Here is a 10,384-nt window from a genome sequence, read left to right on the forward strand (position 1 = left end):
CCCTGCGCTTCCCCCTGTGTCTTAACTCCTGTTCACCCTCACACCCTGTGCTTCTGTCTGTGTCTCAACTCTTGTTCACCCTCACACGCTGCGCTTCTGTCTGTGTCTGAACCCCTGTTCACCCTCACACCCTGCGCTTCTGTCTGTGTCTGCACTCCTGTTCACCCTCACACCCTGCGCTTCTGTCTGTGTCGTAACTCCTGTTCGCCCTCACACCCTGCGCTTCTGTCTGTGTCTTAACTCCTGTTCGCCCTCACACCCTGCGCTTCTGTCTGTGTCTTAACTCCTGCTCACCTCACACCCTGCGCTACTCCCTGTGTCTTAACTCCTGTTCACCCTCACACCCTGCGCTTCTGTCTGTGTGTTAACTCCTGTTCACCCTCACACCCTGCGCTTCTGTCTGTGTCTTAACTCCTGTTCAACCTCACACCCTGCGCTTCAGTCTGTGTCTTAACTCCTGTTCACCCTCACACCCTGCGCTTCTGTCTGTGTCTTAACTCCTGTTCGCCCTCACACCCTGCGCTTCTGTCTGTGTCTTAACTCCTGCTCACCTCACACCCTGCGCTACTCCCTGTGTCTTAACTCCTTTTCACCCTCACACCCTGCGCTTCTGTCTGTGTCTTAACTCCTGTTCACCCTCACATACTGCGCTTCTGTCTGTGTCTTAACTCCTGTTCACCCTCACATACTGCGCTTCTGTCTGTTTCTTCACTCCTGTTCACCCTCACAACCTGCGCTCCTCCCTGTGTCTTAACTCCTGTTCACCCGCACAATCTGCGCTTCTGTCTGTGTCTCAACTCCTGTTCTCCCTCTGTCTTAACTCCTCTTCACCCTCACACCCTGCGCTTCTGTCTGTGTCTCAAATCCTGTTCACCCTCACACCCTGCGCTTCTCCCTCTGTCTTAACTCCTCTTCACCCTCACACCCTGCGCTTCTGTCTTTGTCTTAACTCCTGTTCACCCTCACAGGAGTTCACCCTCACACCCTGCGCTTCTGTCTGTGTCTTAACTCCTGTTCACTCTCACACCCTGCGCTTCTCCCTGTGTCTTAACTCCTGTTCTCCCTGACACCCTGCGCTTCTCCCTGTGTCTTAACTCCTCTTCACCCTCACACCCTGCGCTTCTGTCTATATCTTAACTCCTGTTCACCCTGACACCCTGCGCTTCTCCCTGTGTCTTAACTCCTCTTCACCCTCACACCCTGCGCTTCTGTCAGTGTCTTAACTCATGTTCACCCTCACATACTGCGCTTCTGTCTGTGTCTTAACTCCTGTTCACCCTCACATACTGCTCTTCTGTCTGTCTTAACTCCTCTTCACTCTCACACCCTGCGCTTCAGTCTGTGTCTTAACTCCTCTTCACCCTCACACCCTGCGCTTCTGTCTATATCTTAACTCCTGTTCACCCTCACACCCTGCGCTTCTCCCTGTGTCTTAACTCCTGTTCACCCTCACACCCTGCGCTTCTCCCTGTGTCTTAACTCCTCTTCACTCTCACACCCTGCGCTTCGGTCAGTGTCTAAACTCCTGTTCACCCTCACACCCTGCGCTTCTCCCTGTGTCTTAACTCCTCTTCACCCTCACACCCTGCGCTTCTGTCTGTGTCTTAACTCCTGTTCACTCTCACACTCTGTGCTTCTGTCTGTGTCTTAACTCCTGTTCACCCTCACACCCTGCGCTTCTGTCTGTGTCTTAACTCCTGTTCACCCTCACACCCTGCGCTTCTCCCTGTGTCTTAACTCCTGTTCACCCTCACACCCTGCGCTTCTGTCTGTGTCTTAACTCCTGTTCACCCTCACAGGAGTTCACCCTCACACCCTGCGCTTCTGTCTGTGTCTTAACTCCTGTTCACTCTCACACCCTGCGCTTCTGTCGGTGTCTTAACTCTTGTTCACCCTCACACGCTGCGCTTCTGTCTGTGTCTGAACCCCTGTTCACCCTCACACCCTGCGCTTCTGTCTGTGTCTGAACTCCTGTTCACCCTCACACCCTGCGCTTCTCTCTGTCTTAACTCCTGTTCACTCTCACGCCCTGCGCTTCTGTCTGCGTCTGAACTCCTGTTCACCCTCACACCCTGCGCTTCTCTCTGTCTTAACTCCTGTTCACTCTCACGCCCTGCGCTTCTCCCTGTGTCTTAACTCCTGTTCACCCTCACACCCTGCGCTTCTGTCTGTGTCTTAACTCCTGTTCACCCTCACACCCTGCGCTTCAGTTTGTGTCTTAACTCCTGTTCACTCTCTCACCCTGCGCTTCTGTCTATATCTTAACTCCTGTTCACCCTCACACCCTGCGCTTCTGTCTGTGTCTTAACTCCTGTTCGCCCTCACACCCTGCGCTTCTGTCTGTGTCTTAACTCCTGCTCACCTCACACCCTGCGCTACTCCCTGTGTCTTAACTCCTGTTCACCCTCACACCCTGCGCTTCTGTCTGTGTCTTAACTCCTTTTCACCCTCACACCCTGCGCTTCTGTCTGTGTCTTAACTCCTGTTCACCCTCACATACTGCGCTTCTGTCTGTGTCTTAACTCCTGTTCACCCTCACACCCTGCGCTTCTGTCTGTGTCTCAACTCCTGTTCTCCCTCTGTCTTAACTCCTCTTCACCTTCACACCCTGCGCTTCTGTCTGTGTCTCAAATCCTGTTCACCCTCACACCCTGCGCTTCTCCCTCTGTCTTAACTCCTCTTCACCCTCACACCCTGCGCTTCTGTCTTTGTCTTAACTCCTGTTCACCCTCACACCCTGCGCTTCTGTCTGTGTCTTAACTCCTGTTCACTCTCACACCCTGCGCTTCTCCCTGTGTCTTAACTCCTGTTCTCCCTGACACCCTGCGCTTCTCCCTGTGTCTTAACTCCTCTTCACCCTCACACCCTGCGCTTCTGTCTATATCTTAACTCCTGTTCACCCTGACACCCTGCGCTTCTCCCTGTGTCTTAACTCCTCTTCACCCTCACACCCTGCGCTTCTGTCAGTGTCTTAACTCATGTTCACCCTCACATACTGCGCTTCTGTCTGTGTCTTAACTCCTGTTCACCCTCACATACTGCTCTTCTGTCTGTCTTAACTCCTCTTCACTCTCACACCCTGCGCTTCAGTCTGTGTCTTAACTCCTCTTCACCCTCACACCCTGCGCTTCTGTCTATATCTTAACTCCTGTTCACCCTCACACCCTGCGCTTCTCCCTGTGTCTTAACTCCTGTTCACCCTCACACCCTGCGCTTCTCCCTGTGTCTTAACTCCTCTTCACTCTCACACCCTGCGCTTCGGTCAGTGTCTAAACTCCTGTTCACCCTCACACCCTGCGCTTCTCCCTGTGTCTTAACTCCTCTTCACCCTCACACCCTGCGCTTCTGTCTGTGTCTTAACTCCTGTTCACTCTCACACTCTGCGCTTCTGTCTGTGTCTTAACTCCTGTTCACCCTCACACCCTGCGCTTCTGTCTGTGTCTTAACTCCTGTTCACCCTCACACCCTGCGCTTCTCCCTGTGTCTTAACTCCTGTTCACCCTCACACCCTGCGCTTCTGTCTGTGTCTTAACTCCTGTTCACCCTCACAGGAGTTCACCCTCACACCCTGCGCTTCTGTCTGTGTCTTAACTCCTGTTCACTCTCACACCCTGCGCTTCTGTCGGTGTCTTAACTCTTGTTCACCCTCACACGCTGCGCTTCTGTCTGTGTCTGAACCCCTGTTCACCCTCACACCCTGCGCTTCTGTCTGTGTCTGAACTCCTGTTCACCCTCACACCCTGCGCTTCTCTCTGTCTTAACTCCTGTTCACTCTCACGCCCTGCGCTTCTGTCTGCGTCTGAACTCCTGTTCACCCTCACACCCTGTGCTTCTCTCTGTCTTAACTCCTGTTCACTCTCACGCCCTGCGCTTCTCCGTGTCTTAACTCCTGTTCACCCTCACACCCTGCGCTTCTGTCTGTGTCTTAACTCCTGTTCACCCTCACACCCTGCGCTTCAGTTTGTTTCTTAACTCCTGTTCACTCTCTCACCCTGCGCTTCTGTCTATATCTTAACTCCTGCTCACCATCACACCCTGCGCTTCTCCCTGTGTCTTAACTCCTGTTCACCCTCACACCCTGCACTTCTCCCTGTGTCTTAACTCCTCTTCACCCTCACACCCTGCGCTTCTGTCTGTGACTTAACTCCTGCTCACCCTCACACCCTGCGCTTCTCCCTGTGTCTTAACTCCTGTTCACTCTCTCACCCTGCGCTTCTGTCTGTGTCTTAACTCCTGTTCACTCTCACAACCTGCGCTTCTGTCTGTGTCTTAACTCCTGTTCATCCTCACACCCTGCGCTTCTGTCTGTGTCTTAACTCCTGTTCGCCCTCACACAACTGCACTTCTGTCTGTGTCTTAACTCCTGTTCACCCTCACACCCTGCGCTTCTGTCTGTGTCTTAACTCCTGTTCACCCTCACACCCTGCGCTTCTGTCTGTCTTTAATCCTGTTCACCCTCACACCCTGCGCTTCTGTCTGTGTCTTAACTGCTGTTCACCCTCACACCCTGCGCATCTCCCTGTGTCTTAAGCCCTGTTCACCCACACACCCTGCGCATCTGTCTGTCTTAACTCCTCTTCACCCTCACACCCTTCCCTTCTGTCTGTGTCTAAACTCCTGTTCACCCTCACACCCTGCACTTCTCCCTGTGTCTTAACTACTGTTCACCCTCACACCCTGCGCTTCTGTCTGTGTCTCAACTCCTGTTCACCCTCGCACCCTGCGCTTCTGTCTGTGTCTCAACTCCTGTTCACTCTCACACCCTGCGCTTCTGTCTGTCTTAACTCCTGTTCACCCACACACCCTGCGCTTCTGTCTGTGTCTCAAATCCTGTTCACCCTCACACCCTGCGCTTCTGTCTGTGTCTTAACTCCTGTTCACTCTCACACCCTGCGCTTCTGTCTGTGTCTTAAATCCTGTTCACTCTCACACCCAGCGCTTCTGTCTGTGTCTTAACTCCTGTTCACCCTCACAACCGGCGCTTCTGTCTGTGTCTTCACTCCTGTTCACCCTCACAACCTGCGCTTCTCCCTGTGTCTTAACTCCTGTTCACCCGCACACCCTGCGCTTCTCCCTGTGTCTTAACTCCTGTTCACTCTCACACCCTGCGCTTCTGTCTGTGTCTTAACTCCTGTTCGCCCTCGCACCCTACGCTTCTGTCTGTGTCTTAACTCCTCTTCACCCTCATACCCTTCCCTTCTGTCTGTGTCTAAACTCCTGTTCACCCTCACACCCTGCGCTTCTGTCTGTGTCTCAACTCCTGTTCACCCTCACACCCTGCGCTCCTGTCTGTGTCTTAACTCCTGTTCACCCTCACACCCTGCGCTTCTGTCTGTGTCTTAACTCCTGTTCACCCTCACACCCTGCGCTTCTGCCTGTGTCTTAACTGCTGTTCACCCTCACACCCTGCGCATCTCCGTGTCTTAACTCCTGTTCACCCTCACACCCTGCGCTTCTGTCTGTGTCTTAACTCCTGTTCACCCACACACCCTGCGCTTCTGTCTGTCTTAACTCCTCTTCACCCTCACACCCTTCCCTTCTGTCTGTGTCTAAACTCCTGTTCACCCTCACACCCTGCGCTTCTGTCTGTGTCTCAACTCCTGTTCACCCTCACACCCTGCGCTTCTGTCTGTGTCTTAACTCCTGTTCACCCTCACACCCTGCGCTTCTGTCTGTGTCTTAACTCCTGTTCACCCTCACACCCTGCGCTTCTCCCTGTGTCTTAACTCCTGTTCACCCTCACACCCTGCGCTTCTTCCTGTCTCTTAACTCCTGTTCACCCTCACACCCTGCGCTTATCCCTGTGTCTTAACTCCTGTTCACTCTCACACCCTGCACTTCTGTCTGTGTCTTAACTCCTGTTCACCCTCACACCCTGCACTTCTGTCTGTGTCTTAACTCCTGTTCACCCTCACACCCTGCGCTTCTGTCTGTGTCTTAACTCCTGTTCACGCTCCCACCCTGCGCTTCTGCCTGTGTCTTAACTCCTGTTCACCCTCTCACCCTGCGCTTATCTGTGTCTTAACTCCTGTTCACCCTCACACCCTGCGCTTCTGTCAGTGTCTTAACTCCTGTTCACCCTCACACTACCTCCTGTTCACCCTCACACCCTGCGCTTCTGTCTGTGTCTTAACTCCTGTTCACCCTCACACCCTGCGCTTATCCCTGTGTCTTAACTCCTGTTCACCCTCACACCCTGCGCTTCTGTCTGTGTCTTAACTCCTGTTCACCCTCACACCCTGCCCTTCTGTCTGTGTCTTAACTCCTGTTCACCCTCACACCCTGCGCTTCTCCCTGTGTCTTAACTCCTGTTCACCCTCACCACTGCGCTTCTGTCTGTGTCTTAACTCCTGTTCACCCTCACACCCTGCGCTTCTTTCTGTGTCTGAACTCCTGTTCACCCTCACACCCTGTGCATCTGTCTGTGTCTGAACTCCTGTTCACCCTCTCACCCTGCGCATTTGTCTGTGTCTTAACTCCTGTTCACCCTCACAACCTGTGCTTCTGTCTGTGTCTTAACTCCTGTTCTCCCTGACACCCTGCGCTTCTCCCTGTGTCTTAACTCCTCTTCACCCTCACACCCTGCGCTTCTGTCTATATCTTAACTCCTGTTCACCCTGACACCCTGCGCTTCTCCCTGTGTCTTAACTCATGTTCACCCTCACATACTGCGCTTCTGTCTGTGTCTTAACTCCTGTTCACCCTCACATACTGCTCTTCTGTCTGTCTTAACTCCTCTTCACTCTCACACCCTGCGCTTCAGTCTGTGTCTTAACTCCTCTTCACCCTCACACCCTGCGCTTCTGTCTATATCTTAACTCCTGTTCACCCTCACACCCTGCGCTTCTCCCTGTGTCTTAACTCCTGTTCACCTTCACACCCTGCGCTTCTCCCTGTGTCTTAACTCCTCTTCACTCTCACACCCTGCGCTTCGGTCAGTGTCTAAACTCCTGTTCACCCTCACACCCTGCGCTTCTCCCTGTGTCTTAACTACTCTTCACCCTCACACCCTGCGCTTCTGTCTGTGTCTTAACTCCTGTTCACTCTCACACTCTGCGCTTCTGTCTGTGTCTTAACTCCTGTTCACCCTCACACCCAGCGCTTCTGTCTGTGTCTTAACTCCTGTTCACCCTCACACCCTGCGCTTCTCCCTGTGTCTTAACTCCTGTTCACCCTCACACCCTGCGCTTCTGTCTGTGTCTTAACTCCTGTTCACCCTCACAGGAGTTCACCCTCACACCCTGCGCTTCTGTCTGTGTCTTAACTCCTGTTCACTCTCACACCCTGCGCTTCTGTCGGTGTCTTAACTCTTGTTCACGCTCACACGCTGCGCTTCTGTCTGTGTCTGAACCCCTGTTCACCCTCACACCCTGCGCTTCTGTCTGTGTCTGAACTCCTGTTCACCCTCACACCCTGCGCTTCTCTCTGTCTTAACTCCTGTTCACTCTCACGCCCTGCGCTTCTGTCTGCGTCTGAACTCCTGTTCACCCTCACACCCTGCGCTTCTCTGTCTTAACTCCTGTTCACTCTCACGCCCTGCGCTTCTCCCTGTGTCTTAACTCCTGTTCACCCTCACACCCTGCGCTTCTGTCTGTGTCTTAACTCCTGTTCACCCTCACACCCTGCGCTTCAGTTTGTGTCTTAACTCCTGTTCACTCTCTCACCCTGCGCTTCTGTCTATATCTTAACTCCTGCTCACCATCACACCCTGCGCTTCTCCCTGTGTCTTAACTCCTGTTCACCCTCACACCCTGCACTTCTCCCTGTGTCTTAACTCCTCTTCACCCTCACACCCTGCGCTTCTGTCTGTGACTTAACTCCTGCTCACCCTCACACCCTGCGCTTCTCCCTGTGTCTTAACTCCTGTTCACTCTCTCACCCTGCGCTTCTGTCTGTGTCTTAACTCCTGTTCACTCTCACAACCTGCGCTTCTGTCTGTGTCTTAACTCCTGTTCATCCTCACACCCTGCGCTTCTGTCTGTGTCTTAACTCCTGTTCGCCCTCACACAACTGCACTTCTGTCTGTGTCTTAACTCCTGTTCACCCTCACACCCTGCGCTTCTGTCTGTGTCTTAACTCCTGTTCACCCTCACACCCTGCGCTTCTGTCTGTCTTTAATCCTGTTCACCCTCACACCCTGCGCTTCTGTCTGTCTTAACTCCTCTTCACCCTCACACCCTTCCCTTCTGTCTGTGTCTAAACTCCTGTTCACCCTCACACCCTGCACTTCTCCCTGTGTCTTAACTACTGTTCACCCTCACACCCTGCGCTTCTGTCTGTGTCTCAACTCCTGTTCACCCTCGCACCCTGCGCTTCTGTCTGTGTCTCAACTCCTGTTCACTCTCACACCCTGCGCTTCTGTCTGTCTTAACTCCTGTTCACCCACACACCCTGCGCTTCTGTCTGTGTCTCAAATCCTGTTCACCCTCACACCCTGCGCTTCTGTCTGTGTCTTAACTCCTGTTCACTCTCCCACCCTGCGCTTCTGTCTGTGTCTTAAATCCTGTTCACTCTCACACCCAGCGCTTCTGTCTGTGTCTTAACTCCTGTTCACCCTCACAACCGGCGCTTCTGTCTGTGTCTTCACTCCTGTTCACCCTCACAACCTGCGCTTCTCCCTGTGTCTTAACTCCTGTTCACCCGCACACCCTGCGCTTCTCCCTGTGTCTTAACTCCTGTTCACTCTCACACCCTGCGCTTCTGTCTGTGTCTTAACTCCTGTTCGCCCTCGCACCCTGCGCTTCTGTCTGTGTCTTAACTCCTCTTCACCCTCATACCCTTCCCTTCTGTCTGTGTCTAAACTCCTGTTCACCCTCACACCCTGCGCTTCTGTCTGTGTCTCAACTCCTGTTCACCCTCACACCCTGCGCTCCTGTCTGTGTCTTAACTCCTGTTCACCCTCACACCCTGCGCTTCTGTCTGTGTCTTAACTCCTGTTCACCCTCACACCCTGCGCTTCTGCCTGTGTCTTAACTGCTGTTCACCCTCACACCCTGCGCATCTCCGTGTCTTAACTCCTGTTCACCCTCACACCCTGCGCTTCTGTCTGTGTCTTAACTCCTGTTCACCCACACACCCTGCGCTTCTGTCTGTCTTAACTCCTCTTCACCCTCACACCCTTCCCTTCTGTCTGTGTCTAAACTCCTGTTCACCCTCACACCCTGCGCTTCTGTCTGTGTCTCAACTCCTGTTCACCCTCACACCCTGCGCTTCTGTCTGTGTCTTAACTCCTGTTCACCCTCACACCCTGCGCTTCTGTCTGTGTCTTAACTCCTGTTCACCCTCACACCCTGCGCTTCTTCCTGTCTCTTAACTCCTGTTCACCCTCACACCCTGCGCTTATCCCTGTGTCTTAACTCCTGTTCACTCTCACACCCTGCACTTCTGTCTGTGTCTTAACTCCTGTTCACCCTCACACCCTGCACTTCTGTCTGTGTCTTAACTCCTCTTCACTCTCACACCCTGCGCTTCTGTCTGTGTCTTAACTCCTGTTCACGCTCCCACCCTGCGCTTCTGCCTGTGTCTTAACTCCTGTTCACCCTCTCACCCTGCGCTTATCTGTGTCTTAACTCCTGTTCACCCTCACACCCTGCGCTTCTGTCAGTGTCTTAACTCCTGTTCACCCTCACACTCTGCGCTTCTGTCTGTGTCTTACCTCCTGTTCACCCTCACACCCTGCGCTTATCCCTGTGTCTTAACTCCTGTTCACCCTCACACCCTGCGCTTCTGTCTGTGTCTTAACTCCTGTTCACCCTCACACCCTGCCCTTCTGTCTGTGTCTTAACTCCTGTTCACCCTCACACCCTGCGCTTCTCCCTGTGTCTTAACTCCTGTTCACCCTCACACCCTGCGCTTCTGTCTGTGTCTTAACTCCTGTTCACCCTCACACCCTGCGCTTCTTTCTGTGTCTGAACTCCTGTTCACCCTCACACCCTGTGCATCTGTCTGTGTCTGAACTCCTGTTCACCCTCTCACCCTGCGCATTTGTCTGTGTCTTAACTCCTGTTCACCCTCACAACCTGTGCTTCTGTCTGTGTCTTAACTCCTGTTCACTCTGACACCCTGCGCTTCTCCCTGTGTCTTAACTCCTCTTCACCCTCACACCCTGCGCTTCTGTCTATATCTTAACTCCTGTTCACCCTGACACCCTGCGCTTCTCCCTGTGTCTTAACTCCTGTTCACCCTCACATCCTGCGCTTCTCCCTGTGTCTTATCTCCTCTTCACCCTCACACCCTGCGCTTCTGTCAGTGTCTTAACTCATGTTCACCCTCACATACTGCGCTTCTGTCTGTGTCTTAACTCCTGTTCACCCTCACACCCTGCGCTTCTCCCTGTGTCTTAACTCCTCTTCACTCTCACACCCTGCGCTTCTCCCTGTGTCTT

This window comes from Somniosus microcephalus, chromosome 4 (genome assembly GCF_052327205.1).
Source record: "Somniosus microcephalus isolate GS21.2 chromosome 4, FLI_Smic_1.0, whole genome shotgun sequence".
Classification (NCBI taxonomy): domain Eukaryota; kingdom Metazoa; phylum Chordata; class Chondrichthyes; order Squaliformes; family Somniosidae; genus Somniosus; species Somniosus microcephalus.